The sequence below is a fragment of the Macrotis lagotis genome, chromosome 1, assembly GCF_037893015.1.
Source record: "Macrotis lagotis isolate mMagLag1 chromosome 1, bilby.v1.9.chrom.fasta, whole genome shotgun sequence".
NCBI classification, from domain to species: Eukaryota; Metazoa; Chordata; class Mammalia; order Peramelemorphia; family Peramelidae; genus Macrotis; species Macrotis lagotis.
Genome location: NC_133658.1, coordinates 334589544 through 334616591, shown reverse-complemented (window position 1 = coordinate 334616591; position 27048 = coordinate 334589544).

Sequence of the window (27048 nt, the reverse complement as noted above, 5' to 3'; positions counted from 1 at the left end):
TCCCCAATTCCATTTATAAACCTACAAAAGATGAGGGACAGAATGAATTTCAAATAGTCTTTGTTATCTGTTTATAAAGTGTGAAATAGTTTTTCAGTAAAGCTTGAGGGAATTAATGTTTAACTGAAGGATCAACCATGCCCCTCCCTGGTGGTCCTTTAAAATGTAAGACCCATTCTCTAAGAAACAGGTGAAGCAGCAAATAGCAATGAGGAGTGTAGCCTCTGGGAGTAGAAAAGAGAGTCACCTATGGAAGAAGAACCCAGCTTTTGTGAGTGAATCATCTTTCATCTCTTAGGGCATGAGGTGAAAAATAAAAGATATTTCTCTTTCCCTTGTCCTAATATTGACAATAGTGTTTTTCAGCACAGATATTAACCCAGAAGAAAAGAACATAGACATCAAGGAACAGGTCCAGTCATTCAATAAACAACTCTGGAGGATCTATGTGAGTCAAGACACCCGACAATTCTGAATTGAACCTTGGAGACGATCAGGTCGAAAGATCCCAACTGTACACAATGCCCAGTAAATTCATTTGAGCTTGGGTAGAGCATTTTGAGGTCATCACAGAAAGGGAAAATGCATGAGATCTACATTATCATCAGTGAGTTGCCTGTGTCTTATGTATTTTCCACATGTGAATCTCCCTACTAGGGAACTTTATATCTATCTGTCTGTCTGTCTGCCTATCTATCATCTATCTACACATGCACACACACACATATTTGTATCTCACTAAAATTCTGTGTCATTGTGGGAGAGTGTATCTCATGTTTATATTTATTTGTTTTGAATTAATTGTATTTTAGTTGATTATTTAATATACTAAGCTGATTAAAATAAATAATGCGGAGGCTTGTGAGCTAATATGTTTTTATGGTTTTGAACATTTTTATTTAAAGTTTTGAAGTTTCCAAATTCTATTCCCTGCCTATCTCCTCCCTGGAATAGTAAGAAATCAGATATATATGTGCAATTTTGTAAAACATTTCTATATTTGTCATTTTTGTATAATAAAACTCAAATGAAAAAATAAAAGTAAAAAATAGCATGCTTCAATCTTTATTCAAATAGTATCAATTCTTTCTCTGGAGACATATTGTATGCTTCATTTTTAGTCCTTTGGGATTGTCTTGGACCATTGCATTGCTAAAAATAGCAGTTATTCAAAGTTCTTCATTAGAATAATATTGTTGTTATTGTATACAGAATTCTCTGGGTTCTGCGCAATTCACTATGCATTGGTTCATGTAGGTCTACCCAGGTTTTTCTGAAATCACTCTGCTCATCATTTCTTATAATATAATAATATACCACAGCTTGTTTAACCATCCCCCAAATAATGAACATCTCTTTGAATTCCCACAATTGACCTCCACCAAATAAATAAATAATAATAATAATAAAGATCCTTTTTCCCTTTTATAGATATCTTTATGATATAGATTCAGTGATGGTTTTGCTGGATCAAAGGGTATGCACAATTTTATACACCATTAGGCATTGTTCCAAATTGTTCTCCATAAAGTTTGAGTCAATTGGAATGGCATTATTTTCCCAATTTTCCCACATTCCCTCTAATATCCAACATTTTCCTATTTTGTCATATTAGTCAATCTGATAGGTATGAGGTACTGTCTTGGAGTTGTTTTATTTTGCATTTATCTGAACAATACTGATCTAGACTAAGCTATACAGTTTTAAGAGTATATACTCATATAGTACTTTAAGTATAAACTTAAAAGCCATAGTTTTAAGAGTGCAGGTCTACAAAATAATTATTTATTCTGTGAGAATGACTTAGCAGGGGTAATCCAAAGATGTTGGTGGTATTAAATCTAAAAAGATATAAAGAGTAATTTCCAGGAGATGAAACATAACCTTAATAACTAAGGTGAGGGAGGCTCAAGCAAGAAGTGGCACTTGCTCTGAATTTTAAAGTGAGCTCAAAATTTGATGAGGCATAAGAGGTAGAGAATTATTCTAGATAGAGGGGATATTCATACATAGGTGCATGAAAATGGAAATAGAATTCAATACTCAGGGGAAAAGAAAATAGTCTTGTTTGTATGGAAAGCTGAATCTGTGAAAGTATGTAATATAAAGATATAATTAATAATATGATATAATTAATATAATATAATTAATATGATATGATATAATCAGTCTTGAAAAAATAATGCCAAATAGAAGAATTATATTTGATGCTAGCAAAAAAAATAAGGAGTCCCTTAAGCTTCTCAAATTGGTAAGTGACAAGTAATTTGTGTTTTTTGTATGTGTGTGTGTATGTTCTATGGTTTATTTTCATATTTTTACAATAATCTTGTTGTGAAAATAAACATAAACCCCTCCTCCTAAAAAGCTAGAGAAACCTCAAGAGAAATGAAGTGAGAGGAAAAAAGCATGTATTTCAGTCTGTGTACTTCTATCAGCTCTGTTTCTGGGGTGAGTTGTCTTCTTTATCATAAGTCCATCAGATCCTCATACTGAAAATAACTAATCTGTAAACATGCTTATCAAAAATATGTATATACGGGTGGCTAGGTCACACAGTGGATATAGCACTGGCCATTGGGTCAGGAGTACCTGATTTCAAATCTGGCTTCAGACACTTAATAATTACCTATCTGTGTGGCCTTGGGCAAGCCACTTAACCCCATTGCCTTTCAAAAACTAAAAAAAACAATATGTATGCACAATGCTAACCTGACTGCTGCTGAGGGGAGGGGGGTGGAAATGGAGGGTGAAAGGAAATTTTGTAACTTAAAAATATACCTGTACATATAGATGAAAATAAATTAATAACTATATAAGTCCATCAGAGAAATTGCTTTAATATCTTTTCCCATAATCACTGTATTTTCCTTCATGCTATTCCTCCCTACTCCCATTTATTCTATTCTCTCTCTCTCCTTTCACCCTGTCCCTGATCATAAGTGTATTGTATCTGATTACCCTCTCCCACAATCTTCCCTCTCTTCTATCACCAACTCTCCTTGTCCCCTTCCCCTTTATCCCATTCCTTTTCTCTCATTTTTCTCTAGGGTAAGATAGATTTCTAAAACCCTATTAAGTGTACATATTATTTCTTCACTGAGCCATTTCTGATGAAAATGAAGATTCACTCATCCCCCCTCACCTTCCCCACTTCTACTCCATTACAAAAACTTTTTCTTGACTCTTTTATGTAAAGTATCTTAGCCTATTCTACCTCTGTTTCACTTTTTCCCAGTACTTTCCTTTATCAGCCATTGAGTCCAGCTTTATACTATATTACACCATTATATTCAACTCCCTCCTGTGCCTTGTCTATATATACTCCTTATAAATAAGAAGGTTCATGTGAGCTATCAGTATCTTCTTCTCATGCAGGCATATACATAGTTCAGCATCATTAAGTTCCTCATAATTATTTCTTCCCAACCACCCTCTCTGTGCTTCACCTGACTCCTGTATCTGGAAATAAAACTTTCTATTCAGTTCTGATAATCTCAAGAGAAAAGTTTGAAAATCCCTTGTTTCATTGAAAATCCCTGAAAGAAGATATTTAGTTTTGCAATTGATTCTCAGTTGTAAACCAAGTTCTTTTGCCTTCTGGAATGTCATATTTCAAGCCCTATGAGCCCTTAATGTAGATGCTGCCAAATCCTGTGTAATGCTGACTGTAGTGCCATGGTGGTTGAATTATTTCTTTCTGGTAGATTGTAGTATTTTCTCTTTGACTTGGGAGTTTGGGAATTTGGCTATAATATTCCTGGAGTTTTTCTTTTGGGATCTCTTTCAGCAGGTGACTGATAGAGGGATAGATTCCCTCAATTTCTATTTTACCCTCTGTTTCTAGGATCACAAAGCAATTTTGCTATTTTATTTCTTGAAAAATGAATCCTAGATTGTTTTCCTGGTCATAACTTCCCAGTAGCCCCTTAATCTTTAAATTATTTCTCCTGGATCTGTTTTCTAGGTTGGTTGTTTTTACAATTAAATATTTCACATTTTCTTCTAATTTTTCATTATTTGGGTATTGTTTTTATTGTTTCTTGATTTCTCATAAAGCCATCAGCTTCCTTTGGCTCCATTATAGATTTGAGGGAGTTATTTTCTTCAGAGATCTTTTTTATCTCCTTTTCCAGCTGACCAATTCTGCTTTTTAAGCCATTCTTCTCCTCATTTGCCTTTTGGGTTGCTTTTCCCATTTGACCTAAACTGGGTTTTAATATGTTATTTAACATATTATTTAACATGTTATTTAACATTATATTTCTTTCACCAATTTGCTAGTTTTCATGATTTGTCTGTATCACTCTCATTTCTCTTACCAATTTTTCCTCTCCTTCCCTTCCTTGCTTTTCAAAGTCTTTTCTGAACTCATACATAGACTGAGCCCATCTCCTATTTCTTTTGGAGGCTTTGAATACAGAAGCTTCAACTTTGTCATCTTCTGAGTGTGTATTTTGACCAAAGTAATTTTCTATGATAAAGTTCTTCTTTTTCTGCTATTAGCTTATTTTTCAGCCTATGACTAATTTACCACCCTTCCAAGGCTTTGGCAGTGTGTGTGGGAGGCAGTTGGGACACCCCACAAGGACCTTAATTCCTCCAAGGTCTTATGAGAGGCTCTGACTGCTCTGTTACCTATGCTCTGGTCTGTGGATGACTACAAGCCCTCCCTTCTTCCCTGGAGCTGTGAGTAGGATCTTTGTTCCTCTATGGTACTAGGGGCCCAAGATGACCCAGATCCCCCTGGATCTGAATGTGAGCAAACAGCAGAGTCCTGCCCCAGAGAGACCTCTGCAGTCTCTCCCCAGCCCTTTACCATCTGTGGACTGAGCCCTCTGGAAATGCTGGGTAACTCTGCAGCTTCCTGCTGCAGGTTCCCACCACAAGGCTTCTCTGAGGCTGGTGCTGGCCAGGACTCTGCACTCACTCTGGTGTGGCAGAGTTCTCTCACTTCCCCTTCAAGTCATTCAGCAATCCCTGAACCAAGAGGTTGGGAAACCACCACCTCTGCCACAGACTCAGATGCCCACATGGACCCAGTGTTCCTGGAAAGCTAGAGCTGGTTTGTTCCTGTCCAGCTGGCTGAGGCCCAGTTGTGCTGTGGTTCTTTCCAATCCTGGTCCTGATGAAACAGATCTTTGCTGTGAATCTTCAAAGTTGTCCTGGACTAGGAGATTGTATTGCTCAGTCTTTGGGTTTTGCCCCTCTGAATTATGATTAGAATCATAATTTGATGGCTTTTGGAGTTTTTTGAGGAAGAGTTTCCAGGAATTCCTGCCCTAATGCTACTATCTTGACTCCACCCCCCCCCCCCCAATAACTTGTGATTTTTGGGAAATTTTGTTGGTAGCTCTATAAGAGATGGATTAGAGCAAGTGGAGACAGAAAGAAGAGATATCAATCACGAGATTATTTAAGTCATTCAGGTGTGAGTTATGAGGACCTAAATGAGAACAGCATTGTGAATGGAGAGGAGATTAATGTGAGAGAATTTGGGGAAATTTGATCAATAGGGGTAGAGTGAAGAATTAAGATGATCACCCAAGCTGTGAACCTAGGGTAATGACCTCCACAAGATAAGGGAAGTTTACAGGAGTAGATGGCTTGGTGGGAAAGATAAAGTAGTTGTTGTTGTTGTTGTTGTTGTTGTTGGGGTGGGGCTGTGAATTGATTTGGAGAGGTCAATTGGATACCCCATAGTCAACAATCTATAAACATATGTTAAAGAACTACTATGTGTTAGGCACAGTAATAAGCAGTAAGGATACACAAACACACATGTACTTTCTTCACCTAAATAAGCTGGGATGTCCCTTTTGGCTATAACATTTCATGGTCAAAGATTGGAAGAACTAAGTTACCTTGGAGCTCTGACCTATTGTAATTCTATAACTATTTCTATAAAAGAAAAGGCACAGGAGAAAAACTGCTTAGATAGATACTATTCTAACTTTGTGATTGTTGTTAGTTTGACATAGAAACTTTTATTCTCCTGGCAATTAGATGGAGCAAATCCCAATGATTTTGAAATTCTGCCCCAAATATTCATTAGGTTCCAGTAACAATGTTATAAATGAACTTCAAGTGACAGTCTGATCACCTATTAATAGCTTACAATTTTCGACAGGTGGGATTCTGGGATTTATGCAAATGAAGAGCAGACTTCTCTATTATACTTCCTCAGTAAACTTCCAATATCCTGACTTAATCGCTATGGTGCATAGAAAAAAGGGAAGCCACTCACATACATTAGAGGGAAGATAATGAATTATTATTCCAAAAGTAGGTTTGTTGCCCTAATTTGCATATAATGTTTAATTTTTACCAAATGTTTCATTTTAATAACATGCAAAAATGATCAAAAACTATCAAAATATGCTAATGTACATTCTATTGCAAATATATTGTTGCCCTTGATTTTAGGGGTTTATTATAAAAACATTTGAAATTCTCAGTGGTAAAGAGTTTCTTTTAACAAAAATAATATTAAAAACATTTTTTTTGACAGCACAGCATACAATTTTGCTAGCTTCTGATCTTCTTTCCACTGCTTGAGGTGCTAAGACACTATTTTTCTTTTTCTTTTTTTAAGATGAATCTAAGATCATTTTCTTGGGAGTCAAGAGACTTGAATTCTGATCCTGGCTTGGTCATTATCATCATTATCTAGAACCAAGACCCAAGGAAATGAAGTCACTAAATTACAAGTGACTTCATTTCCTTGGGTATTGGTTCTAGATAATGAAGTGATTAAACTTAATGTTCTTTAAGGGTCCTTTTAGTTCTAACATTCCATATGCTAATATTCTTTCTTCAAAGGTCCTCTAAAACTCTAGGACATTTTGTGTCCTAGAATCTTCTAACTTTACTATGCTATACTCCAAAGTTCTTCTGCTCTAATGTTCTACATTCAATATTCTTATGTCTATCCCAATTATCCAATTATTTGATTTTATAAAATATAGGAATAATAAGAGCTCACATTTCTATTGACTAAGTTGGACAAAGTAGTTTCCTTACAATAACCCTTCAGTTAAGTGTTATTTTCACCATTTTACAGATTAAAAAAACTGTAACATAGAGAAATGACAAGCGTTCCTCTTGGGGTCAGAAACAAGATGTGGTTGAGTCTGTATTGAATGAGTCCAGAACTTTGGCCCCTATGATGCATTACCCCAAATCCTGAATATACATATAGCATAGATTGGGAATGGTCAAAATATTCTTTTTTAATTGAAAGCTTTCCCTCCAATAAGAAGCTATTATCATTAGTTTTTTTCTTGGGCACTAAGTGATATAGTCAAAAAAGAATAATTGTATGAGACCAAAAAAGATTCTATCTCTACTTTCCTTCTGTAAGCCTCAATTTACTTTTCAGAATTAAATCCTTCTAGCTCTAACATTTTATGACAAACTAATTCACATGGAGTTTTACAAAAAGTCATGTTTAATTTCTAAGATATTGATATTTTAAAGCAAGTTGAAGGGAGAGGAAAAAGCTTAAACAATAGGAATAAAAAACTAATGATAAAAAATCATATGCACATGTTTAAGTGAATATATACATACATATATGTAGACATATGAATATACATGTAGTTTATTTTAACTCAAATTTTACCTAATACTTTACAAAGTTTTTCCTCATAACCTTATAAAGAGAAGAAAGTGTAATACCCGCATTTATAGATGAAAGGACAGAAGCTTAGGGAATTCATTATTTTGCCCAGGTCCCATTCCTAATAGGTGACAAAATTAAGATTCTGATCTTCTAACTTTGGTTACAGTTCTCATGAGATCCTGAAATACTGAAAACAATTTTAGGTTTTGTGATACTTAGATAGGGATGATCATAGATTTAGAGTTATAAGAGTCTTAGAGGTATAAAGACCTCTTCACTTTACACAAAAGGTTATTAAAACTCAAAGTTATAATTTATTCTAGTTTACACAGGCAGAAAGGTAGGAAGGTTGGTTTCAAACATAGGTCCTCTTATGCCAAATCTAGTGAACTTTTCATTGATGGCAGATGAATGGTATGGTGGATAGAGTTCTTGGTTTGAAGTGAGAAGACATGAATCCACATTTTGTCTCAGACTATTACTGAATATGTGATTCTGGATAAGTCAACCTTTTTCAGTCTGTTTCCTCATCCATAAAATATGAATAATAATATCTAGTCTATAATATCTATAGAACCAGTGATATATAATATATGAAATGTATTTAGCAAATCTTAAAGAGCTAGACAAATAGTAGTTGCAATTGTAGTCATATTTGTAGTCATAATCTTAATAGAAGTCATAGTTATAGTCTTCATATTAATCATGGAAGAATTTATGGTAGGTTGTAAGGGGTGTTCAGAGAAGATTTGCACCTCCGGTGTTAAGGGCTGCTCAACCACATTTGATATCCACCTTCATCCAGCTCTTTACCTTGACTCCAAGAAGCTGAAGCATGAACAGCAGCCTTATCCTGGTAAATCACATTGACAGATGGATTAAACCAGGATGAGGATAATCAATGTGCCTCAAGCCTATCTGTGAGTTAAGGGGTTATCTACCCAAAGCATATGAATATGTCCCTCAGCAGAATGATCAGATGATATAATTTGTTCCAATAGCCATGAAGGCAACTGATGCCAGCACTACTGAAGGCTTAGATCTTGGTTGTCATCAAAGAGAACAAAATTATCCATTGCTTCCCAGGTGATCATCAAACAATCTGACATTTGTCTTGCCTTTAAACTTTGATTCTTCTGGAAGAGATAGTGAGGTTGGTGATTTTACACAACTCTGCCTTATTTAAATCTAATTTTTATGCAAGTCAAGTCATCACCCTGTAATGTTATTGGTCCTCTTCAAAAATGAAGGACAATTGGCAGAATTCAAATTCTAGTGAAGATGTTTTGTTTTGTTTTTTTGGAAAGGCAATAGGGTTAACTGACTTATCCAAGGTCACACAGGTAGAGAATTATTAAGTGTCTGAGGCGGGTTTTGAACTCAGGTCCTCCTGACCCCAGGGCCAGTATTCTATCCAGTGTGCCACCTAGCTGCCCCTCTAGTGAAAATATATCAGAAGCTTCAAGAATGAGTCAAACCATTATGTCATCCTTACATTCTATGACAGTGTTTTCATTTCTAACAATCTATGTCCTTAGGTCTTTTCTAGTTAACTTTCTAAGTTAGGTGGCACAATGGATAGAGCACCGACCCTGGAGTCAGTAGGACCTGAGTTGCAATTCAGCCTCAAACACTTAACAATTACCTAGCTGTGTGGCCTTTGGAAAGTCACTTAAGCCCATTGCCTGGCAAAAAAAAAAAAAAAAAAAAAAAAAAAAAAAACCTAAAAAAAATAGCATAAGGGAACTAAGTCTTTGAAAGTCTAGGACCTAAGGAAAGGGACTGGTAATGAGGTTTCAAACTAGCAAAAATGTGTCAGCCTCTAGAGATTGTTTTATGAGGTTTGAATGAGTATCTTGAATAGATCAGAAAGGCAATGAACCATTCATTGAACAACCAACAGTTATGTCCTCAGTGACTGCTAAAAGACAGTGAGATAGTTTGAGAAGCAGCCGATTCTCTTGGTTCTAAGCAGGAGTCAGATTTGAAGGCAAAATAATTGCTCTAGAAGAAGAACAGGGAAAAAAACCCTGGAATTAGAGAAGGAAAGATAGAAAGAGCTTAGACCTGGAAGAGGGGAAGTATGGGCAGAGGAACCACAAAAAAACAGGTGAGTATACCAGGAATATGGCTGTATAGTCACCTGATATCAAGAATGTTGGGAGAGTTTGCTTTGACATTGGAACCTTGGTGAACCACAAACTCCAAGGCAATAATTCTGAATCTTTTCTGATGTTGGGCTCCTTTCTCAGAACCTCAATTTTTTTCTTTAGATACAAGAAAGTCTATTTTACCTTTATTATAAGCATTTACTTTGTTATTATGAATAATATGAACAATAGACATTTGATGTATTTACTGGGAATGATGTTGAAAGCAGGTAGGAGGTGGTCTCATCCCAAGAGAAGCTAGGTATCTTGCCAGAGTATTGTATTTAGCTCAGGACTTAAATCTAAATAATAGAAAGAAAGATTATTTTAACTTTAAAGAACAACAAAATGTTTATATCAGGAATATGTACTCAGAATATGGTAAAGGAGATAAGAGTAGCTGAATAACCTTCACAATTCCATCATATCACTGCCATATATGCCAAACTGTATTAAGAGAGTCTTTGAAACTCTAGCATTTCATTGTATTGTTACTGATTAAAATTTTGGGAAATATACAAGAATTTATGACTATTACTATAGCAGGGGAAATTTTGCAAACATATAGATGTACCCAACTGTTGAAGAGTTTAAGTTAATAATAGAAATATAATCATGGGTATTTCTTAGATTCAGAGCCATAGAAGAGACCCTTATATAAGTAGAATTGATACCAATATGGGTTTCAAATATTTTAATATGCTGATTTTATTTTCTAATATAAGATATTATGGGACATAGATCATATATCAATATTTTATATTTTTTATGAATTTGATTTTTGTCTAGTGTGCTGTTTTTCACTGTAGCACTGAAGATGTATTTTAAACTGAATGGATTAAATTTTATATCTCTATTTCTAAAAAAAATTAAAACAAAACAAAACATTAGAGAGCATTGGAATAGAGCTTACCTTAAAATGGTAAGTAATATTTATCTAAAACCATAAGCAAGAATTATCTGTAATGGAGATAAGCTAGAAGTCTTCTTAATACAATTAGAGTTGGAGAAAGGTTGCTCATTATCACCTCTATTATTTAATTTTGTACTATAAATACTAGTTACAGAAATAAGAGAAGGAAAAGAAATTAAAGGAATTAGAAGAGACAATGAGGAAAGAAAACTATCACTCTTTACAGATGTTATGATGTTATATTTAGAAATTTCTAGAAAATAAAATAAAAACTACTTGAAATTGCTACTGATTTTTTGAAAGTTGTAGGCTACAAAATAACCCCCTTAGACCATTAGTATTTCTATATATTACCAACAAATTTCCACAGCAAGAGATAGAGAAATTCCATTTAAAATAACTTGTCAATATAAAATATTTTGGAGTCTCCCTACCAAGATAAACCCAGGAAATATATGAATGCCCCTTTGTTTCAAATATATAGAGAGCTGAGTCAAATTTATAAAAAATATAAGTCATTTTCCAATTGGGAAATGGTCAAAGGATACAAACAGGCAGTTTTCAGATGAAAAATCAGTTATCTATAGTCATTTGAAAAAAATGCTTTAAATCTCTATTGATTCATTAAAAGAAAATAAAAAAGCTCTAAAGTACCATCTCATGCCTAACAGAGTGATGAATATGACAAAAAAAAGAAAGATGAGTAAAAATTTGGGATGTTGGAATGGATGTGTGAAAACAGGGACACTTATGCCCATTGGTAGAGTGCATTAATTCAATGAATGTGGAGAACAATTAGGAATTATGCCCAAAGGGCTATAAAACTGTATGTACCTTTTGATCAAGTAGTATCACTGCTAGCTTCAGCTCAAACTCATCTGAAAAAAGGGGAAAGGACCTATGTGTACAAAAATATTTATAACAACTCTTTTGTGGGTGTCTAAGAACTGGCAAAGGGATGCCCAATTAGTGAAAGGTTAAACCAGCTGTGGTATATGGTTATAAGGAGATATTAGTGTGCTATAAGAAATGTTGATTTCAGAAAACCCGGGAAAGACTTACATGAGCTGATGCACAATGAAGGGAACATTGTATATAGTATACAGCAATATTCTTTGATGAAGAATTATAAGTGACTTTGCTATTCTCCGTGATACAATTATCTAAAATAATCCCAAAGGACTAATGAGAAAGCATACTATCTGCCTCCAGAGAAAGAACTGAAGTTATTTGAATACAGACTGAAGCAAGCTCTTTCTCACTTTCTTTCATTTCTTTTCTTTATTCAAGTTTTCTTATACAAAATGCCTAATATGAAAATGTTTTATATAATTGCACATGTATATCCTATATTCAACTGCTTACCATCTCCAGGAAAAGTTAGAGGAGAGAAGGGACAGAATAAGCAAGGGATAGAATTTAAAACTCAAAATTTTAAATAAAAATGTTTAAAAATTTAAAAAAATCTTAGTGAATCAGAATACCTTGCATCCTTGTTCTACTGCTGATCATGCCTCACTAAATTCCAAGTTTAGGTCAAAGCTACCATCTTCTGTTTTTCATCCTATTCATATATATACATACATATATATATATATATATATATATATATATATATATATATATATATATATATACACAAATTAAATCATAGGACCAAGATTTGAAATTGATTCTTCTAGCTTCCAGCTGGGTGGTTTTTCCATGACCAAATGGATGGTCCACACCAAATCCACATAAAAAGAAATGCATACACTAAATGTTAAACTCACTATAAACAGAGCCTCTGGGAATAATTTTTGTTGCTTTTTACTCATTTTACATTTTACTCATTTCAGTCATATTCAACTCTTAGTGATCCCATTTAGCAAAGATACTGAAATAATTTTTAAACTTTTTTATGTCATATCCCCACCCCCACTTTGGCAGACTGTTGAAGCCTAGAAATTGCTTCCTAAAATAATTCTGAATAATTGAAGCAAATGTTAAATGTATGGTAGACATTAATGATAATAAGGACAATTTTTTAACCCTGTACAAGTACAGAAAATAAAAGCCTGATGTAGAAAGATACTAGGATTAGAAACAAGGTCCATTGACTATAAATATAGTGCTCCTTCTACTTTAACACACTGCTTCTTTGAATTGATTTTTTGCAAGAGTGTCTCACAATAATACAGAGGAAGGAAAGTCAAAAATGTGGATACTAAACAAAACTTCATCTACTTTTATGATCGACCAGTTTGTAGTATCTCTCTGGGCACATGGTTGTTGGCCAGATCACCCATCCCTGACACCCAAAGGGTTAGAAATGGAACCAAGAGGATGCCAGGTGGGTACTGGAGTGACAGGTGGGTAGGCTGAGTGGTCCAGGACTGCCAGGGTGCATCAGTGTTGAAGTGATTAATTTCTCATCTCCATTACTACAAATGAGCTAAACAAATCCCTTGCTAGGCTTGTCATTCTGATGTTCCACATGCAAATTGTTCCTAATGAGCAGGCCACTAGGGCTTGTAAAATCATTGATTCCAATGCTTTTTGCACAATGGAAAGGGTTAGTGGGAAACAGAGAGAGAAATGAAGACCAGATGACATCTGTACAGTGTTTGTTCACTCACATTTCTACAACATGTTAGGATTTATAAAGCATTTCTTTCCACCAACTGAAAAAGATAGGCAATGTTAAGATCATCAATCCCATTTTATCAATTAAAGAAATCACATCAAATTTGAACTCAGGTCTTTTGATTTTAAATCTAGCACTGGTTGTCCCAAATCTAAGAAGCAATAATTGATATGACCCTTTATTTGAGGAAGTATATGATATATTGGGAAGAGTCCAGAACTAAAATTGTTGTGATCTACATTCTATCCTTGATTTTGTGCCTGATTTGCTGTATGATTTAAGGACAAGTCACTTTTCCTTTCTAGTTCTCAATTTTCCAATCTGCTAAAGGGGTATAAACAACCCAAGTTTTTTTTGTGAGGATGTGATAAGACAAGCAGCAATCCTTTTAAGAATTGTCATTCAAGGGGCAGCTAGGTGGCCCAGTGGATAAAGCACCTGCCCTGGAGTCAGGAGTACCTGAGTTCAAATCCTGCCTCAGACACTTAATAATTACCTAGTTGTGTGGCCTTGAAATTGTCATTCAAGATTTGAGATGGATATTAGATGCTATTTAGTCCAACCTCTTGGTTTAGTAGGGGGAAGACAGTAGAAGGAAGAGTAGGGATTCTCAATTCCTCTGAACTGCACACTCAAAATCAGTGTTCTTCCCATGGAACCAAGATATTACACAAATAAACTCTTATTACCTTTGGAGGAAGTATGTGTGTAAAAAGCAATGTATTGGGGGGGAGCAGCTAGATGGTGCAGTGGATAGAACACCAGCTTGGAGTCAGGAGCACCTGAGTTCAAATTTGACCTCAGACATTTAATAATTGCCTACTTGTGAGACCTTGGGCAAGTTACTTAAACCCAATACCTCAAATAAATAAAAAATTTTTAAAAAAGCAATGTATTCTACCAAGCTAAGGACAGCAACATACAACATTGTATGTTTCTGAAATTTAAGCCTCTTCACAGTTTTTCCTCAAAGAACAAAATAAATACCATCTTATCCTTGCCCTATCCTTTTTCATATCTCCTTCACTTCTTTGAAAACGCTAATAACTAAACATAAGCATGAAGGTAGAAAGCAAGCTAACTGATTTTAGTGGAAGAACCTTTATAAGATACAAGTTTCCATTCAACATTTCTGTTTAATCATCATTATATTGTTTACTAATTTTCTTAACTTAGTTGGAGTGCTCACAGAATCCTAAAGTGCACTATATCATTCCTAGGTTTTCTACAAAATTTTCTGGCTCAAGAAACACTGATGGCTCCCTATTGCCTACCAGATCAAGTCCATAAAATCCCAATCATGGAGCATTAGACCTAAAAGAATCCTTAGAATATTGACCTTTTCTATTGTTAGAGCTGAACACAACCTTAGAATAAAGAATGCCTTTAGAATATAAAATATCTTATGATACACACACACACACACACACACACACACACACACACACACACACACACACACAAAGCTGTGATACCTACTGTTAGGAAAACTGAGGCTGGTAGACCTCTTGATTTGAGGAGTTCTGAGTCTAGTTGGCTAAGCTATTCAAGTGTCTGCATAAAGTCCAAAATCATGGACTAGGGAGCACCAAATTATCTAAGAACTGTAATTTGGCTTAGGTCAGAAATAAAGTAAGTCAAAGCTACTGTGACCATCAATAGTGCAATAAGCTCCTCAAGTAGCCACTGCATTCAGGAAAAAAGAATGGAAAGAAGGAAGGATAGGAGAGGGAAGAAGAAATAGAAGGAAGAAGAAAGGAAGGAAAGAGGGAAGGGAAAAAAGAAAGAAAGCAATGAAGGAAGAAAGAATTTTAAAGCTAGAAATGATCTTGGAATATAGAACAAGAAATATTAATGAATTGGATCTTAATAACTATATATTTCAATAATTCTCTCATTTTGTAGATGAAGAAACTGAGGATTGATAAAAATGAAAATTTTTCCCAGAATTATACAGTAAATTAGTGGCTAAATTGAGACTAGAAGGATTCAGAATTCCTGACCATCAATTCAGACTTTTTTTTTTAGTAAAATGAGATAACTCAAATACAAACTGATGTTTTAAGGTTTACCAAGCAATTTCTTCAAAATAGCCCTATGAAATAATTTCTTTTACAAGTGAAGAAACTGAGGGACAAAGAAAGTAATTTACTCAAGATCATAGGACTATTAAATAACAAAGTTGGGATTCTAGCTGTTGAAGGAGAAATATTTGCTGAGCTTTTCCTATAATATTAAGGCACTATTATCTGTGCTTGTCTGATTTTCTGTGGACCTCAGACTACCTCTTATCAAATGGAAATTAATCAAGATAATAGAAAGTAACCTCACACCCTTCCCACCTACCCACCCCTCTTCACCTTCCACACTCTTAGCCTTCCAAGGTAAATGTCTGACTCCAGTCATAGCCAGATGGGTCACTCCTTGACCCTTTCCTGGAGACTCCTCCTTGAACAGGAGGTGGGCTATTAAAATTTTGATCAACTCGCTTCTCCATGCTGGATCCACCTGCATCCAGGACTTGTTTCCTTTTCCTTTCCTCTTTCCCCTTTCTTAAATGGCTTTGTTATTAGCTTTTTTGAACTTATAGTAACCTCTGAAGCTTTGTGCAATTTGTGAATTAAAATCTAAGCCTCTCTTAGAGATGACTGGTAAGTTTTTCACAAAAAGAACCCACATCTATTCTTAAGCTTTCCTTCCCCCCTCCAATCTCATTTTTTCCCATCTTTAAGTTCAGTGCTACTGTGTCAAGCCTGGTTCTCTCTCTACCACACAACATGGCTTCTCAGTATCAAGAAGGATGAAAAGCAGTAACTGAACTGTTTAGTGACATCCCAATAAAACAATTGATGTTTATTCAAAATCTTCAATAGCATCCCTTGAAAATTTTTCTTCTACTGAGCCTTTGCCCTACTGGGAGGGAAGACTGGTCTGAATATCCATTTTCTCCCCAAGGACACATATCCCAAGCCCCTAGAGAAGATTAGCCCAAGTTGGGTCACATGGAATGGGATATGGTACTGACCCCACCAACAATTCTGTAGAAAGCTCATCTATTATTCAAAGTTCTCTCCAATTAAAATCTCCATTACAAAAACATTCCCATTAAATCCTGAAAAGCCATCTCCCCCTGCTGCTCCTGAAATCAACTCTAGATAACAGGCAATCCTGGACAAGGAAAAAAATTCACTGGAACTAGCTGGGAATCAGTATGGGGGCCTGAGAAGTGTAAGGGATAACTGGAAACTGTTTTAGAGAGGGAAAAAACTCAGAGGTTTTGGAAGCTGTGGTTTAACTTTGACATAAAATTCACTACTTTAACTTAAGTTCAATTTATCGAACAGGGGAATGAAGAAAATTAAATTCTAGTCCTCCTAAATTCTAAACAACTGATTTCTTTTGTTACTTTGGGAAGATTACTTAAACTTTTTAGGCTTCTGTTTTCCCTATTATTGAATGGGAATATTAATCACTATCCTTACTTCCCATGGACTATTTTAAAGATAAAATGGGATGATGCATACAAAAGCATTGTGGTATGATAGAAGGTGCTACATACACTTTCCTGAGTTCTTTTACTCTGCCACTTCCCAGCAGTGTGAACTTGACTAAAACATATTCCACCTCAGAACTTCAGGATCTTCAGCTGTAAAGTCCTCCATTGGATCAAATGATACTTGCAGAGCTCAAAAGTTCTATAGTTCGAAGCACAGACTTACTTTTTTTAATATGTTCATATATCTGAAATTTTGTTAAAATAGTTACTTCAAAATTTGTCAATTGCTATATTTCTGTGTCCACATTCTCCCATAAATACTACCCAAGATCCAACCATTGTAATGAAGGGCTTCCTCTACATCCCTTGACATTATATGGATTGCAACAGAGTATACTTCTATTTGAAAAGGTGGGGATGTAGAAAATTACATAGAGTATAGGGATAGTTTTTCTGAATTATTATTTTTGTATTACTTATTCTTTGTTATAAGGATGGATCTCTAAGAGGGGGAGGAGGAAAATAGGAATTGTAAATATAAGAGATATCAATATTTTTCTTACAGAGTATAAAAGCAATTGCTTCTTCTTGCAACATGACTGAGCTTTAAAATTATAAAGTACAATATCTTTTCCCCTAGAATTCAGAGAGTTTCAGAGTCTGAGAGGACTTCAGAGTTCATGTAAGTCAGACCCTCCTCCATATTTCATTAATTTACTCTATTCATTACATGAGGGATGGTCATCTAGCCTCTCTTAAGAACTTCAATGACAAAGATCAGAGACAGGTTCATTTCACTTTTGATTAGTTTTGACTGGGGTCAGTTAGATGGCAAAGTAGGTAGAGTACTGAACTAAGAGTCAGGGAAGGGGTGGCTAGGTGGCGCAAGAGTACCTGAGTTCAAATCTGTTCAAATCAGACACTTAATAACCTGAAATCAAATCCAATCTTGGACATTTACTATGTTACCCTAGGCAATAACTTAATCCTGTTTGTCTCAATTTCCTCCTGTATAAATCAGGGAAGATAATAGAACCTACCTTCCAGGATTATTATAAGGATTAACTAAGATTGAAATTGTAAAGTGATTATCATAATGCCTGCCATATAACATGATATAAATTGTATCATCATTAGTTATTATTATTAGTGGAAATTATTTTTCTTTTACTGAGTCAAAATCAGTTTCCTTCTACTATAGAAGGAAGGAATAGGATTAAAAGTTGGAAAAGATCTTAGGAAAAAAGTACTTTCATTTTCCAGTTGAGAAAATTGATGCTCTAAGAGAGGCAAAGAACCAGAGTTGATTATGAAATTCTCTGAATCAAAATCTAATGTTCCTTCCACTCATTGTTCTTGCCTCTGCCCTCTGAGGCCAAGTAAAAATAAATCTGATTCTTCTTCTAAATGATAATCCTTCAAATATTTGAAAACAGATCATGTTTTCTATTCTTCTAGCTTAACTTTACCAAGTGTCCCCAAATCCCCAGGTAATGTGTGTTCTAGTCCCTTATTATTCCTTGTTCTAGATACACTCTAAACATTTCGTAAAATAGGGTAATGATAACTGGCCACATTATTCTAGATGGGGTCTGGCCAGGGCAGAAGACAATTATCACCTCACTTGAATCCCCTTCATTGCTTGTTGTTCTTGTTCAATGAGGACACACAGGGGCATTAAGGTCTAATTTAAAATAAAATGTTGGTTAAGACAGTATATCACAGTAGAATCAGACTATTTCACATCATGTTCCTTCATCCAGGACTTTCATTTCTAAGAACCTCAAGTTCTCCATCATCTAGACACTTATCTCTCCACCCTAAACTACTACTTCTCCCCTTTACCTACCACCTACTCCACCAAGGTCATGTACCATCACAGCCAGTACAAACTAAATGGGAAAATACTTCCAAGTGGTTATTACCTGCATTGTAGCTTGCTGGGCATCAGAGAGCCCACTATGATCACTGGCTTCCCTGGTGGTAGAGTCAGGAATATCTGTCAACAGGATTTGTGAGGGTGACCTTTTGCTTGGTGTGCTGTGAAATCTTGATGGTGAAGTCCATTATCCTTGTATCCTGGGAACAAACTCATGAGCAGCAACCCTGGCTGGGAGCTACACTCATTAGGAATGATTATACACCCAAAGTCAGGAACCAGTTAGGGAAATAACTATACTTAGTTTCGTAAAACATAGAATGACAGAATCCAAGAAATGAATCTTCAATTGGGATACAATCTAAATCTTTACCTAATTAGGTATATATTTTACAATCCCACTATATGGTTGTTTAATCTTTGCTTGATTACCTTTAGGGATGGGAAGTTCCCCCAAAATATCCCCTTTTCATTATTCTTCCTATTTTGTCTCTCAAGTCTCTAATCCATTCTCTATTCAGCTACCAAAGTCATACTTCTAAAGTAAGGTTTAGCCACATTGTACTTTCAAATATTATATAAATTTTGGTCATTATTATGACTCTTCTCCACTCAGCAAATTCCAGTAACTCCCCATTACATATGGTATTAAATACAAATGCTTTTTATATCCATTTAAAACTCTTCAAAATATGGTTTTATTCTACCTTTAAGACTTATCTTACATTATTTCCCTCTAGGTACTCTGAGTCAGGTCCAGTCAAATTGGCCCTTGTATTGTTCCTCAAACACAATACTCCATTTGCCATTTTTGTGTTTTTGAAGAGGTCCCTAATATCTGAGATAGAAGAAAGCTATCTATACCTCTTAGAATTTCCTACATCAAGTTTTTCCTAATCACTTCCACTGCTAATGCTCCCCACCCTCCCAAATTTCTATATATTCTATGCTTTATGCCTCAATAGAATATAAGTTCCTTAGCTAGGGAGGACTATTTTTATCCTAATTTTTTTTATTCTTGTTGTCTAGCATAATGTCTGGCATTTAGTAGGTTCGTAACAAAAAATGTTTATTGATTTATTCAATGAGTGTTACATTGATAAATTTTTCTTTTTATTAGAAAATTTTCTTGTATTCAAATTGATTCTATTCCCTGATAGATATTAATTTTGACAGGTTTACTAGATTGATTGATTGAGAAAATGTTATATAGCTTACCAAGAATTAAGCCAAACATTTGATAATAATCACATATTAACTCATGGGATACTCATACTATAATCAGATAAGGTAAGTTTTCTAGGTATTACCACTAAAGAAATTGAAACTCACAGGAGTTAAATGACTTTCTCAAGATCAAAAAGGTCAATTATGAGAGATGAGTGTCAGAGGTGAGAACTCACTTCAGGTCTCCCATGTTCTGTTTTGTCTACATATTTTATAGATTCTTTATATCATGTTACTTTTCATGATATTCTTATAGAGAAAATGGAGAGATAAAGGCTAAAATGGAAGTATAAGTGGATCAATTTAGAACTGATTGAATAATTAATTCAAGGAGTCAACCATTGAGCTAAAAGTTTAATGACAACTTGGGGGGGAAAGTCTTAGTGTAGACCTCTAAGGAGAGTTCATGTCACTTAAATATTTTTTCAGTAATATTGATAAGGAAAAGATGACATGTTTATTGAATTTGAAGACCACACAAAACTAAGAGACATAGCTAAGGAAATGAATGATAGAATAAGGATCTGAAAGGATATCAAGAGACAAAAACATTGGTCTGAATCTCAAGTGAAATTTTATAGGGGCAAATGCAACATCTTATATAGGTTTTAAATGTTAATCTCACAATTTAGAAGCAAATGGTGAATATAATATGAAAAATACTGAACTAGGATTCAGAGAACCTAAATTTGAGTTCTAGCTCTGATAATTGCTGCATATGTAACTTTAAGCAAGTCATTTATCTTCTCTAGGTCTCTTTTCTCCACTGTAAGGATTGGATTGGATATCCTCTCTGGTCCCTTCAAATTCTAAATTTATGATTCTGTGAAGTACAAAATAAGATAATGGGTTGTAATGGATAGCCTCAGATTCAGGAAGACCAAGGCTCATACCTCCTCTCTGTCACATGCTGGTTATGTGATCTTGGGTAAGTAACTTAAACTTCCCAGTGCCATAAGCCTCTCTAATATTATGAGTTGTAGAGATATTACTGATGGTTATTGGTAGAAATATTTTCCAAGATAGAAGGGGTCTCCTATACCAATGAAATCACAAAATGAATAAAAGGAACAAAATAAAATTTAAGACTGCATGGAGTGGGTAGATGGCTATTCAAGTAGGAACTTAGCTAGGGAATTTATTTTATCACTATAAATCAAGAATATGATATGGAAGCCAAAAAGTTAATGCACTCTTAGACTGCATTAAAATAGTCATAGAATTGAGAAACAGGGAGGTGATAATCACACAGTCTTCATGTCTGGTTAGACAATATCTAGAGAGTTATATTCAGTTCCAGTTATGACAGTTTATGAAGAAGATTGATAAGCTGGGGAAAGAGGAATGAATGCACTTACTATGTATTATGTTCTATGTTAAGTGCTTTGCAAATATTACCTTATTTGATCCTCATAAAAACCTAGAAGGTAAGTGCTATTATTATGGAACATTTTACAGATGAGGAAACTGAAGTAGAATGAGGTTAAATGGTTTGCCCAGGGTAGCACAACTGATATGTATCTGAGGCCAGATTAGAACTCAATTCTTTCTGATTCTAGCACCAGTGATCTGTCTACTCAACCACCTAGCTGCCCCTAGTTGAGAGTTGTATAGTAGAGGTTAATCAGAATAATGATGGGCTTCAAATTCAGGCTACTTGAAGATTAGTTGAAAGAAGTAGACTTCTTTAGCCTAGAGAAAAAATGATTCAGATTATATTTGCTTTGCTTAGTGAAAGAGCTGGGCGGCAGGGTGGGCAGACCTGGAGCAATGAATGAAAATTGGAAATAGGCAGACATACTTTAAGTAGTGAAAACCTTTCTAACATGTTCATCTATCCCAAAGCAGGGTAAAATGCCTTTCAAAGGTATTGGACATCCTCATATTCTTCAAGGAAAGGCTGGCTGACCATTTTGTCAAGTAAGTTGTCCAGAAGATTCTTGATCAGATTTATTTTGGACCAAATGGTTTCTAAGGTTCCTTTCTAATTTCTGGGATTTCTGGGACCAAAAAAAGTCTGATCTCTCTTCCAAATGATATTATTTCAATGTTTGAAGACAGCTATCAGATCCCATTTATCATCTACTTTAAGTCTTCTCTTCTCCTAGTTAAATAGGCCCAGTTTCTTTAGCTGATTCTCATGGCATCATCAAATCTTTTACTTTTTTGGCTATCCTTTCCTGGCCATGATCCAGCTTGTCAGTGACCTCACAAGGTGAGACAAATGACTCTAAATGTGCTTTAAACAGCATAGACCTTATTGGGATTACTTTTTTCTTCATTCTGGACACTATGCTTAACATTAATTCAGTTTATGTTTACCTTGGACTCTGCTGTCAAGAGATCACTTAGTGCAGTGGTTCTGAAACTTTGATCTCAGACCCTCTTTGACTCTTAAAAATTATTGACAATCTCTAAGAGTTTTTGTTTACTTAGGTTATGAAATGTACATTAAATGTGTATTTATATAGACTATATATAAAAACTAAATGTAGCAACCTATTATATTAAGCCAAATAACATATTTTTATGAAAAAATATTTCTACAACCCAAACAGTGAGAACAGTGGCATTGTTTTACTATTTTTTGTTGCAAATCCCTTTAATGTCTAGCTTAATACAAGACAGCTGCATCCTCATATTTATTTCTGCATCCAATCTGTTGCAATATGTTGTTTTGGTTGAAGTATGTGAAGAAAATCTAGCTTCACACACATAAGTAGTTGGAAAAGGGAGTAGTATTCTAATAGGAAAATGTCATTTTGTTATTATTAAGAAAAGCGTTTTGACTTTGCTTCCCTGAAAAAGGGAAAACCTTGGACCCTTGAAACTTTGAAGACCATACTTTTATGTTACAAACGATTTTATCTAATCTTATCACTTTCCCCAAAACTGTAGTTCAAGTTACCAGGACTATAACCCCATCTCTAGTCCTTGTCTTATACTTCTTATGCTATACAATGCAAAGTGCCCACCCCTCTGCATCTCAATTCTCCCAATATGTAACAAGAGGGATTTAAACTAACTAAAAAATTCTTTTCTGAGATGTTAAAACTATGAATCTATGATCCTTCTTCTCATCCTTCCTCTACCCTGCACCACAAATCTGAACTCAGGGAAGAAGATAGTCAGGGAGAGAACAATACATTCATGATTGGGTAAGATGACTTCCTAACCCACCTAGCAGCAGGTGAGCAAGGCCTGTTCTGATTGCAGAGGAACTGCCTTGATGAACAGAGAGAGAATAGTTAGTGCCAATCTTTCAAGTTAAGTGGTTCCCTAATTTTATCTATGTATATATCCCATTTCTCTGTTCTCCTTCCCAATGAGCAACCTCCATCTCCCCAGTCCTACCTTCTTCTTTCTTTTCCAGAGCAGGACAACAGAGTTAGGAGAGAGTGTGTTCAAAGCCCAGCTTAGATGTAATCTCATTGTCCCCTATAGCAAGAGAAAAAATTTCTCTCAGTGGGTTTTTTTATATGAACAATCTCATTTTAGTCTGAGATACAATTCTAGAATCCCAGAGAGTCAGAGTCATGATATCTATGAAAATATCTAGATAACTCCCACATTTCACAGTTAAGGAAAGTAAGACCTGGTGATAGGAAATGTTTTGCTAAAGATCTTCATAGTTTGTATCAAGCAAAAGACAAACTGCATTTTGTTTTATTTCACAATTCTACTTCCCCTTAATTTAGAGCAACAAGTTTCACCTTACAAATAGGACAGACGTTAAAGTACTGGCCTAAAGTTTCCAGGGTAGCTAAGTAGCATAATGGGAAAAGTGTGGAGGTCTGGGGTCAGGAAGACTCATCTTCCTGGGTTTAAATCTGGTCTCAGACACTTTCTAGTTCTGTGGTTCTGGGCAAATCACTTAACCCTTTGACCTCAGTTGCCTCATCTGTAAAATGAGCTGGAGAAGAAAATGGCAAAATATTTCAGTTTTCTTTTTAAGAAAACCCCTAATAGGGTCAGGAAGAGTTGGACTCGACTGAAAAACAACAAAAAATTATTTAGTATATTGTTAGTCAAGAAAAGGCTAGAACTGAGTGATTAGGTGGTGCAGTGTATAGATCAATGGCCCTGGAGTCAGGAGTACCTGGGTTCAAATTTGGCCTCAGGCACTTAATAATCATCTAGCTGTGTGGCCTTGGGCAAGCCACTTAACCCCATTGCCTTGCAAAAAAAAAGAAAAGAAAAGACTAGAACCCAAAACTCTCAACTCTTAGGTCAGAGCTTCTACATTAGCCTTTTTGATCAGGGATTAGTAGCTTTGCTAAGAAGTCAAATGTTAGCAACAGTGAGCTAGAAGAGGATATGAGTGAGTTGTTGATTTAGGTCTTTTTTTCATCTATGTCACATACCAAGTGAGACCTACCCAACATAATTGTATAACTATATAGACCTGCAATTGGACACAGGTGGAATTTCACACATCTTTTTTTCCCCCTTAAGGGGAATTCTCTCTAGTTCCATGAAAATAGACCAGACAAAGTTCTGGGGAAATCTGTACTGGTTACTAGAAGTAGGATAAATTCCTTTTCCTTGATTAATTTGGTTCTTTACATCCTTTACCAGAACCTTTGAAAAAAATCACTTAAAGCTCAGGCTGGTTCACATGCATGTTTTTACCAAAAGAGAAAAGAAAGATGCTCAAAATGAGATTGTAAGTCAGGTATAAGACCATTATTTATTTTGCCAACATACAGAAAGAAAAATCCTAAAATGCAAAAGAATTGGGAGTGAAGCAATGTTGTTAAACCAATATCACACTCTCTTGGGAGGAAAATGCTTGTAAACATTAAAATGTGAAACACTTAGTGAGTCTTTTTTTTTTGTAAAGGAATTTGACCTTTGCCTTTTCCTTCATTGTCTGAACAATTCCTTCTAATCGATGTCTTCTTACAAGTCAGATCAAAGTTCGGGCTTATTTTTCTGTTAGCAATTATCTTCTCCAAGAAACATTATAGTAGATTTGGAGGTTATGTTCCAAAGTACAGCAAGACCAACTGTCTAATGAAAAAAACTCCAAAACTCTGAAGGTTGCTTCCAGACTGTAAGCATCAAGTTTGCTATTTAGCCAACTATGCTCAGGCAAAAAAATGCAAAGTAGAAAAGGTGATCAGTGTCCTTTGATTTTGACTCAGGATCATTCAGGTTTTGGTGACTATGTTTGAGCAGTTAGATTTTCTACTAGGAGAGGGGAAAGTACTTTTGCCCCTACCTCCTGAGAAGTCTAAATCTAGTCACGTGGTCAGGAAAGTAAAAAGGAGGGGAGAAGGAGAAAAAGGAAAGGAGAAGGGAGAGCAAGAGAAAGAGAGAGGGGAAAGGAGAGGGGAGGAGAGAGAGGAGAGAGGTGCAAGAGGAGAAAGAGGAGAGAGAGGAGAGGAAGAGAGATCAAGAAATTGGGCTGTTTCTCCTTTTAAGCTGAGATCCTTCACAGGGAGGACCAAAGGAATGCCCAAGGTTTGTTGTATCAATACCAAAGTCCTTCATCTCTGCATTTTGGTACATATATCCCACTGAAAATAGTCCAGGGTTCCTGAAAATTGTGGGCAAGTGCAGATGCAGGGAGAGAGTCACTTATGTTTTCATTATAATTCCATTAATGCAGTTTTTCTTTAATTGGATTCAACAAGAAGGTTAATGTTATAATAGAAAGAGGTCTATAATCAAACTCAAGAGACCTATGTTCTTATATTGCATCATCATCATCATTTATATAACACTTTATGGTTTTTTTGGCATGACCTTTCGCAAGTCTCTCCCTTCTCTGGAAGTTAGTTTTCTCCTCTGTAAAATGAAGGGGCATGATTAGCTGACTTTCAAAGTCCTTTTAGCCCTATTATTCTATTCTATCAGGCTTTCCCCACACTCTCCAGGTTGATATTGCTCCAACACTGGATTATAAAACCCCCCTTAAATGGAGTATGAAGTATGATCTTGTCAACTTCAAAAAAATTAGAAGAATTGAGATTTCTATTTGTGTTCCCAAAATAGCATTTTCTACATTGAGAACCAAGGACAAACTTGATATAACAAAGACAGGCAACTTCAGAATTCCATAAGGCTCTGACTCTTGGATCCAGCACAGGGCTAGCCACACCATAAAAACAACTTAAGGAGGATTCCAAAAAGGGGAGGAAAAGACTTTCATCCCACCAGGAACTCTGACTTACTGTTTGCTACATATGTTCACTAAATTTGCAAAGGAGCAGCTACATGTTGAAATGGATAGAATGCTGGGCATGGAGTTAGGAAGTCCTGAATTCAAATCTAGTCTTAGACAATTACTATGTTGTTGTTATGTGAACTTGGAAAAGTATTTTAGTCTTTTTCAGCATCAGTTTCTTCATCTGTAAAATAACACCTCCCAGGGTTGTTGTGAGGATCAAATGAGTTGAAAATTGTGAAGCATTTATCACAATATATACCACAATTAGCTATGCTAATTCTAGTTATCAACATTATCATTATTGCTCCTGCAACAACAACAACAACAACTACTACTACTATTAAAAATAATGATAGTGAAAATGATGATAATGGTGATGACAAGGATGATGATGATTGGCCCTTAATAGTGTATGTTCTTGTGGAAAGGTATGTCAGACTTTGGGGAGGAATATTTTCATACTGATTATTCTAATTATAACACTGTAATAAATTTGTCATTGTTCAGTTGTTCAGCCATGTCTCTTTGTGATCCCATGGACCATATTGTTCATAAGGTTTTCTTGATAAAGATACTGAAGTGGTCTGTCATTTCCTTTTCTAATGAACTAAGACTAATAGAGGTTAAGTGACTTACTCAGGGTCACATAGCTAGAAAGTGTTTAAAACTGGATTTGAACTTCCTGACCATGGGGTCCCCTATCTAAATATCCCCTTCTAAAAGTTTATTCATCTAGCTGATTCATATCAACTAACAATCAATGAGGAACACACAATTGAGTTCACCCATGTGAACTATAATAGTAAATCTTGGAAATTCCTACAGCACTGAATGGAGAATTAGTCAATTTGGGAGCCAAAACATTAGAGGGAGTGGGACTTGGGGAATAACTCCAGAAGGGATGTTACCTATAAAATCATTATATTTAGAGTTAAAAGGAACCATAGAAGCCATAGAA